This window comes from Pleurodeles waltl, chromosome 12 (genome assembly GCF_031143425.1).
Source record: "Pleurodeles waltl isolate 20211129_DDA chromosome 12, aPleWal1.hap1.20221129, whole genome shotgun sequence".
In the NCBI taxonomy this organism is placed as follows: Eukaryota; Metazoa; Chordata; class Amphibia; order Caudata; family Salamandridae; genus Pleurodeles; species Pleurodeles waltl.
This window is the reverse complement of record NC_090451.1, coordinates 123392907-123401553: the sequence shown is the minus strand read 5'-3', so window position 1 is coordinate 123401553 and position 8647 is coordinate 123392907. Positions and strand designations below refer to the sequence as shown.

Genomic DNA, 8647 nt, shown 5'->3' with positions numbered 1-8647 from the left:
TGTTACCCCCTCCAGAGCATGTGAGCAAGTCACCCACTTTGGAGACTGTGGTGTTGCACTCCCCAGGACAGAGCGCAGGGCATGTTACCCCCACCAGAACCAGTGGTCTTGTTCCATCTGGCGGCTGAGGTGCCCCCCGTTCCCCATCCCCTTGAGGTGCCTGCCTATTTTCCAACTGATGCCCCTGCAGTGTTCTCTCCGTGTTGGTGCAGGTGACAAGTGGGGCCTTGGATTTTGGCCTGTGGCCATGTGGCCCAGGCACAATGAGGACTGGGCAGTGTCTCTTGAACTGTACATATGTATATACCATTACATTGCATTTTCGCATTTCTAATGTGTTGTTATTATTACACTAACTTTAGCACATTCCTGTTGTCCTTGCATTATTCCTCAGGGGTACGCAGTAAATATGTTTTATTACTTCAGCTGATTGTATGTATGGTGTTGGGGGTGGGTGTGTGTGTGTTGCATATGTGTGTCACTCTCTTTTTCCTCCCCCCTCCCCTGTGTGCTAGGCGGCTGTACTCACCATGCTCATCTTCACCGTCATTTGTGTTCGTGGTGGAGCAGGACTTAGAAAATCATTGGAAATATTTGCAGCTCGGGCTCCATGGTGGCTTGGTTCTTCCCTGTGTCTCCAAAGGTGAGTCCTTTCCCTACCGCCATGGTGGCTGTTGTTTCCACCCTGGGAGTCGGTGTGGTAAAGTGGCTGTCTATCTGAGTTCTCACCGCCATGGTCATAATTTGGCAGTAGTTAAGGCCAGCCTGTTGGCGGTATTACTGCCATTTTATCACCAACCGCTAGGGTTGTGATGAGGGCCATAGTTCTGTTCTTTGCAGCTTATATGTTAACTCTCTGTGCTACTTTACGACCAGTCAAAGCGACCTCTAGACATAACACCCTCCTCTCTCTCTCTGTAGCATAAACATTAATTACAAGCGGTATCACAACTTTATACATTCTTCCTGAAGGCTGGGGGCCATGAAAGTTTTGAGTATGTGTTAGTACATTGTTTGTTTCATAAGCTATTGCTAAACATAGCTACCCAGTGTTGCTCGCGTCACCCAATCCATATCATCACCAGCCTTAAAGCAGCCACTGCTAATAACCTTTTAAAAGCATACAGGGTCTGATAAACCTATTTTATATAGACAGGAGAGTAAGAAAATTGTGTGGGCCTAAACTACATAGTTAAGGATTACAATATTAAAAAACATTTAATCATCATGTATATTGTCCTATAAATTTTGACACTTCTATTTTTACCACAACCATTGTCTTTATGCCTTTAAACATACTGTACGCCTCTACAAATTAAACAACTGTTTCAACACCTTATTAATATATATCTCTCATAACTATGAGTAAAAACATCAGCGTTATGCTCTCATGGTACATAGTTGGAAAGGCGGTAGGGGTAATATCTAGGTTAAACCCCACTAGAACATACATGCAGCACATCATTACAGACCTTAAGTAGAAGAGGGTTAGCATCACCAGTATGTGTTCTGCCCTTCATGTTTTCAGCCTTGAGGTCCTGATGGTACCTGCTCTCCATGAACTTCAAATATGTAGTTCAGAATAAAAGAGGTCTGTGAATGCTCACCAGCAGGGCCCTCATTTTACACAGCCCATAGAATTAGACACAGGGGCTAGGACCCTGGCACATGACCAACACGAGACCCCATGATGTCACAACCCACGTGACACCCCCTACACCTACGTCAGTTCTGGGGCGGGCTCTCGGGGGCACTGGAAGTCCCGGTAACGGATGTGCAGTCATTTCTGAGGGGACGGGAAAACTGGCACTTTCCAGTTGATGAGGAAATGTATCCCTTCTTACTACTTACTCTTTAACATGTAGTTGTAAGATTAGCAGGTAATTTGAAAATTAGATCGAACGAAAACATTTTCATATTTGCACTAACATTTCTGGTTAGCATTGATTGCTCTAATGACTTTGCAATCTTGCAGGAATATTTACACTACTTAACAAACACAAACATGATGTTTGCAATAGCTGAACAGTGAAAAACGTAATTCTTTGCACCAATGGATAGTTGCAAAATTCAAAATATGGACATGTAAGCAGACAATTGACTGCTGATTGATTCCAGCTTTTGATTTAAGCCTCCATCTCACAGAGTGCACAGTCAATCGTGTTGCCCTATTTATAATAAATACCAAAAGCAGCATTTATCATAGTGCTGAAAGACCAGAAAATCGGTGAGACATTAGAAGCATTTCAAAGGTGCCTGCTTTAGGGAAGTGCGACTGACTGGTGCCATCTCACCTAGTGTCATGATCAGGGGTTGTCCTCTACATGTCAGGCTGAACTGAGATAAGAGCAGTTGGCAGAGATCTTTGTGTGCAAGTCATTTTTCAGGTGATAATTTCAATGACTTGATAACTCTCATTGTTAAAGCCCTTGAGAGAGAGATCTGCAATGTGACTAGCAACAGTTTTGGCTCATGGTATAGTAGCATATACAGTAGCAGCGTTCATGTCCCTGCTACAAAGCACCAAATGTGATATGCAGATCACAAACCAGTATTTTATGTGACTAGCTCAGTGGGTTACTGCTTTTGTCACATAGATCCTTTTGTTATTTGCAGTACAAAAGAAACAATCCTTTTAATATAGCACATTGAGCTATGAACTGGCATCAAAGTGCTGCACACAAATTGAAATGCTCAATGTGGTTCCTTTTAGTAGCAATATAAATTCGTTACCATGACACCCTAATCATTGCTAACACTTTGCATCTGTTTTGTATTTTAAAGGTGATGCAAATCTTGTGCAAAGAGCAGCTTTGGGGCTTTCGTTCCAGCACGAACCCTGTATTGTTTTTACAGGGTCATCCCCAGTCTTTTTGCTTCCGTCCTCCTATTTTTTCTGACCTGTTTTGCTGGCTTTAGGCCTCTGGGCACTTTACCACTGCTAAACAGTGCTAAAGTGCATATGCTCTCTGTGTAAATTGTACTGTTGATTGGTTTATCCAGGATTGGAATATTTGATTTGATGGTAAGTCACTAGTAACGTGCACTAGAGGTCCCAAGGGCCTTTTTATCAAATGCTACTAGTGGGCCTGCAGCACTGGTTGTGTCACCTACATTAGTAGCTCTGTAATCATGTCTCAGACCTGCAAGTGCAGTGTCTGTGTGTGCAGTTTTAAACTGCCAATTCGACTTGGAAAGTGTACCCACTTGCCAGGCCTAAACCTTTCCTTTTACTACATGCAAAGCACCCCTAAGGTAGGCCATAGGTAGCCCCATGGGCAGGGTGCAGTGTATGTTTAAGACAGGACATATACTAGTGCGTTTCACATGTCCTAACAGTGAAATACTTTTAAAAAAGTTTTCACTGTGCAAGGCCTATCTATCTCATAGGTTAACATGGGGGCTGCCTTTAAATATCCTTAAAGCACAGATTGCCTTTGAGAGCAGATACAAATATGGAGTTTAGGGTCTCTGAACTCACAATTTAAACATACGTTTTTTAGTGAAGTTAGTTTTTAAATTGTCCGTTTGAAAAGTTCACTTTTAGAAAGTAGGCATTTTCTTGCTTAAATCATTCTGTGCCTCTGCCTGTTTGTGGATTGTGTGTCTGGGTCAGTTTGACAGTTGGGCTGTTTTGCATCACTCTCTAGACAGTGACACAAAGGGGATGGGGGTGTAGCCTGCATATCCTGATGAGCTAGAGGGGAGGGAGGAGTGGTCTTTCACACCTGAAAGGACTGTGCCTGCCCTCACACAATGCAGTCTCCAACCACCTGGTGTGTGTCTGGGGCCTGGCAAAGACCAGGAAGGATCTTGCAAACACTTGAGACTTTGCTTTGAAGCTTGCCAACTTCAAAGGCGGAAAGGGGTATAAGAAGAAGACCCAAAACCCCAGACTTTGAGAATCTTTCTGGTATAAAGAGCAACCCCAGCCCAGGAGAAGAGCTGAAGAGCCAAAGAGCTGACGGAGGAGTACTGTCCCTTTGCTGTGTTGCATTGCTGGACTGGCCTGCAGTTGCTGCTGCCCCACTTTACACCGTGACCCTGGTCTCACCAACGCCATCATCGGACGACTTCACTGAGCCGCAATTTGCACTGCGACCTGTGGGCCCACACTTTGGCATCTCCTGCTCACACTGCAGCCTGGGCATCCCCGATGACGACTCTTCTGCTGACACTAGGTCTGTGGACACAGCTCGCTGCTCGTGAGGTACATGAAGCACCATATTGCAACGCAGCCCCAGTCCACTGATGCCAGCATCATCGACTCCAGTGTCATCACTAGGCATCCCAGCCCACACCGTGGCCTGTGGACACTGCTCATGAGGGTCACAAAGCACTGTCCCGTCCTGCACCTCTGGATTGGGCCTAACGATGACAGCGCTTCAGAAACTACGATGCCGCTGCCTTCACTGTGACCTCATGACACCGCAAATCGCACCTCCCCGCTTCACACCGACGTCACTGGACGACTGTCACAGAGCCTCTACCTGCACCACGACCTGTGGGAACCGCATGTCACACCTTCCCGTTTTGCACCGCAGCCCAGACTCCATTCACGCCAACTCTCCTGACTTCATCAGCCCGGGGTTTGAACCGCAATGCATGTGACTTCAAGGGCCCGACGACTCAGCACCGACTTTGAAACTAATACCGCGGAACCAGCGACGCGGCTCTCTGAAGCTCACCGCGAGGATCATGATGCCATGCAAATCCAAGGTACTGTTTGCGAGTCTTCCTGACACCGTAGCTGGCCTGCGACACCATGGCCGGCCTGAACTGTTGGTTATGTTGATCACGACTCCGTGATAGCCCCAGGTAGAGCTATCGACTTCAAGGAACTATATTTTTTATGTGTATCGTACAAAATTCATATCTTTAGCACTGTATGTTGGATTTTTATCGTTTTGGTCTTGTTTTACACAGATAAATGTTGGCTATTTTTCTAAAACTGGTGTGGTGTCCATTTGTAGTGTTTTCACTCTATTACTGTGTTTTAGGTGCAAGTGCTTTACACATTGCTTCTGAGAAAAGCCTGACTGCTTGTGCCAAGCTACCAAGGGGGTGAGCAGGGGTAATCTGAGCGGGTTTCTCCCTTATCCTGACTAGAATAAGGGTCCCTACTTGGACAGGGTGCAAACCGACTGCCAACTAGAGACCCAATTTCTAACACTTCCCAACCAACCCTCTCAGTTGACAGAATCCTGCAGATATTCCAGATCTTTGGGTATCACTCAAGATATCGTATAAATTGGTTTGAATCCTCAATTTTCCCACTATCGGGAGGTCCCCCACATCTTCTCACACTTTGTTTAGCACCAGTAGTGATTGACAGTTTTAAGTACCTTCGGATCCACGTCACTAAAGACCCACAGGACTGCCTTAAAAAACGTACTCCCACAGATCAACTTCTTTCAAAAGGATGTAGCACATTGGAGGTCATTGCCGCTGTCATTGATGGTCAGAGGGGCGCTCTATAAAATGATGTCCTCCCCTCGTCTCCTTTATATCTTCCACAATACTCCATTCAGGATGCCACTGGAACTCTTCCGGAGGATTGACCAAGCATTCCAGCTCCTTCTTTGGAATGGCACAACTTCATGCATTGCCCAATGCAAGCTCCAATGAGGGGCATATGAAAGAGGCCTAGCAGTCCCAGATGTCATTAAGTATTACTCAGCCTCCCAAATGGTAGTTATAAACGATTGGGTCTTCTCTGACCGTGAGGAAGCAGCATATAGAGTAGACTGGGTAGCTATGTGAAAAAGGGGGCCATGTGGCAGCACTATACCAGAGACGTCTGGAGTGTAAGTTGCTTGCTCACACCAGGATGGTGGTAAGAGTCTGGAGAGAGGCAACTGGTGTCCTGGGACGGAGAGAAACTTACTGAAATGACACCCATCTGGGGCAGTGATCCATTAAATGAAGTGGGAAAACTGTCAGGCTTCTCAAAATGAGAATTAATTGGCATTGAGCACCTGGGTGATATCTGGAGAGACCAGCCTCTCGTACCATTTGGAACTCTCTCTCAGGAATATGAGCTAGCCGAGACTGAAAAAATATAAATATCTCCAGCTGGGACATGCTTTACGATGTATTATTGTAGAAGGGGAACAACTAAAAGCAGCCATCCCAGTTGACTACTTACAGAGCCTATATCAGACAAGCCTATCTAAAAAATCTACAGAAAATGTGTGAATAATTCCTCAGACCGGCTAGTGTCCCTCAGGAAGGCTTGGTCCCGATGATGGATGATGGCGATTGGACTGAAGCATTGCAAAGCCGAGATAGCAATCCGAGCAAGGTTTCAGCTCATACAATTAGAAATCCTTCACAGATCCTACTGCTTCAGGACCTTCCTGCATCAAATAAAGAAGGCTGACACATCACTATGCCTTCAAAGCTGCGGGCAAGAAGTTTCCTTTTTCCATATCCTATGTGCTTGCCCAGTGATACAAACCTACTGGCTTGTGGTAACCGACAGGATCTCTCAGGTCCTGGAGCAAACCCTCCCCCTGTATGTCAAGTGGATTTTACTGCAAATAGCAGGGGATGAATCATGGCCCAAATATTCAAAAATCTGGGGGACATTGGCGATAGAGGGTTGCCAAGTAAAACATTGTACGATCCTGGGGCAAGCCTACTTCCCTACTGCTAATAGATTAGGAAGCAGACTTAGACTGGTGTCAGAGAGCAGAGAAAGTGGTTTATCAGAGTTGGATATGCCCCAAAAAATGGGAAAGAATCTGGGGTACTTGATGCAATTTCAGGGGCTTTTCGGACATTGGGTCACAATTGCAAACAGGAGGCAACAACCTTAAAGTCATTATTTTTGTACTTCTCTACAGGGCATTAATACAGGCTGTAAAAGTGCTACACTGTTTTGGACCATATCCACCTTTGTGGATTGTAATTACTGGATTTGCTATGTTCATTATGCAACTGTCTGCTGTATTTGCTTATACCTACCATACACCAAGCTCTGTTCAAATGAAAACAGCTTTTTTTTAAAAGTTGGAAAGAGATTTACTTTCTTACCTTTCCAACCCAACTTTGCAGGTATCATGAACTGTACAGCACAAATACAAAGCGGTAAAGTATTAAACTTTGTCAACGCATAGAATTTTGTATTGGAGAGTAGTCTTCCAGTATAAACTCTAAGCGTGGCATCATGCAAACACCTTTTACTATGGTGCAAGGGTGTGTGCATTTGAGCAAGGCAGGCTATGTATTCCAGTACTAGATAAGAGAGCGACGGAAACATACCTTTGAAGGTATGGTGCGTTGTGCTCTCTCCTTTTCGTGCAACGTAGTGCAATAACTTTGTTTACTAGACACTGTAAAAACTTGCCCTGCTCTTTGTTTTTCCAGACCAAGCACTCTTAGTATATACTTCCTACCAGTATGGATGATATGTGACCATGGACGTCATTTAGAGGTCGTCAGGCATTGCAGCTGCGACTCCCGGCTAGCCCTTTGCGACCGCTGGCTCTGCCTTTGCGACCCCTGGCTACAGAGGAGTCAAAAGTAGTGCCAGGAACACAATGACAGCTTGTCCTAATGCACGTCAGTTGAGACTCGCTCTTTTTGTTTTCTGTCAATTCTTATTACACTAATAGTGAATATTAACATATTATTCACTGCTAGTTTGCTAAAAAAGGGACAATTAGCCTGAATATGGCCTTCCATGGCAGTTGAGGAAAGTAAAACTGATTTTAAATGTATGCTGTACGTGTGCTTGTGGGTGTATTTGAGAGAGTGTGTGTGTAAAAGTGAATTTGTGTGCATGTGTAAGTATGTGTCTGTGAGTGAAAGTGGAGGTCAAAGGACATGTGATGTCACGTCTGCTACTTCTGGCATTTTGGTGAATTGACATCCATGCATTTGACTCAAGTAATATTTCCTATACTTTGATTTACACACTTGTATGGCTCATTTCCTCTGTACAATATGGTTGTTATGTAAAGTACTCTGTCAGTCTACATTGGGATGAGTAGTGCTACAAAATAAATAAAAGAGAGAGGGGTAAGGAGAGATGAGGGGCACCATTCCAGGGCGGTAGTGAGGGGATCCCTGAAGAACCCTGACATTGTGTGTGTGGGGGGCCAGGGCAACAACGATTATTTTAACGGCGTTCACCACTGCTAAAGCTAGCCCTTCATTTCAAACACCCAACACCATAGCCACAATTTCAATCAATATATCCGCTGGGCTGGCACACTAACATTTCCGCCTCCACCGCCAGTAAAACTCTGACCTCAATACTAATATCTGCACTTTCTAAAATTTAGCATAATGCATTGCCGTCTTTATGCCGGCCATTGATAGAGTATTTCCGGGTTTCAGTTCACTGACTCATACAGCAGGACTGCATCACAGTTCCTGACTATAGAACATTCTTTGCTTAAGAAGATCAAGTCCCCCTTATGGTAAATTGTGGTACTACACACCATTTTGAGGGTTAAATGCGTACTATGAAAACGTTGTTTCGTAATAAACTTTACAATTTAAAGAACATATATATTTTAGGAAAACGTATAAATTATAGTAATTTATACTGAACAAAAAGATGTATTGACCCCGACGTGATTTGAACACGCAACCTTCTGATCTGGAGTCAGACGCGCTACCGTTGCGCCACGAGGTC

The 8647-nt window shown here is 44.7% G+C and overlaps 1 non-coding gene across 1 annotated transcript; it reads right to left on the bottom strand.

The window, feature by feature from the left end:
- Positions 1-8575: 8575 nt before the first annotated feature.
- On the bottom strand, positions 8576-8647 carry TRNAW-CCA (transfer RNA tryptophan (anticodon CCA)). The gene has a single exon. It is a non-coding gene; the product is annotated as a tRNA-Trp (tRNA).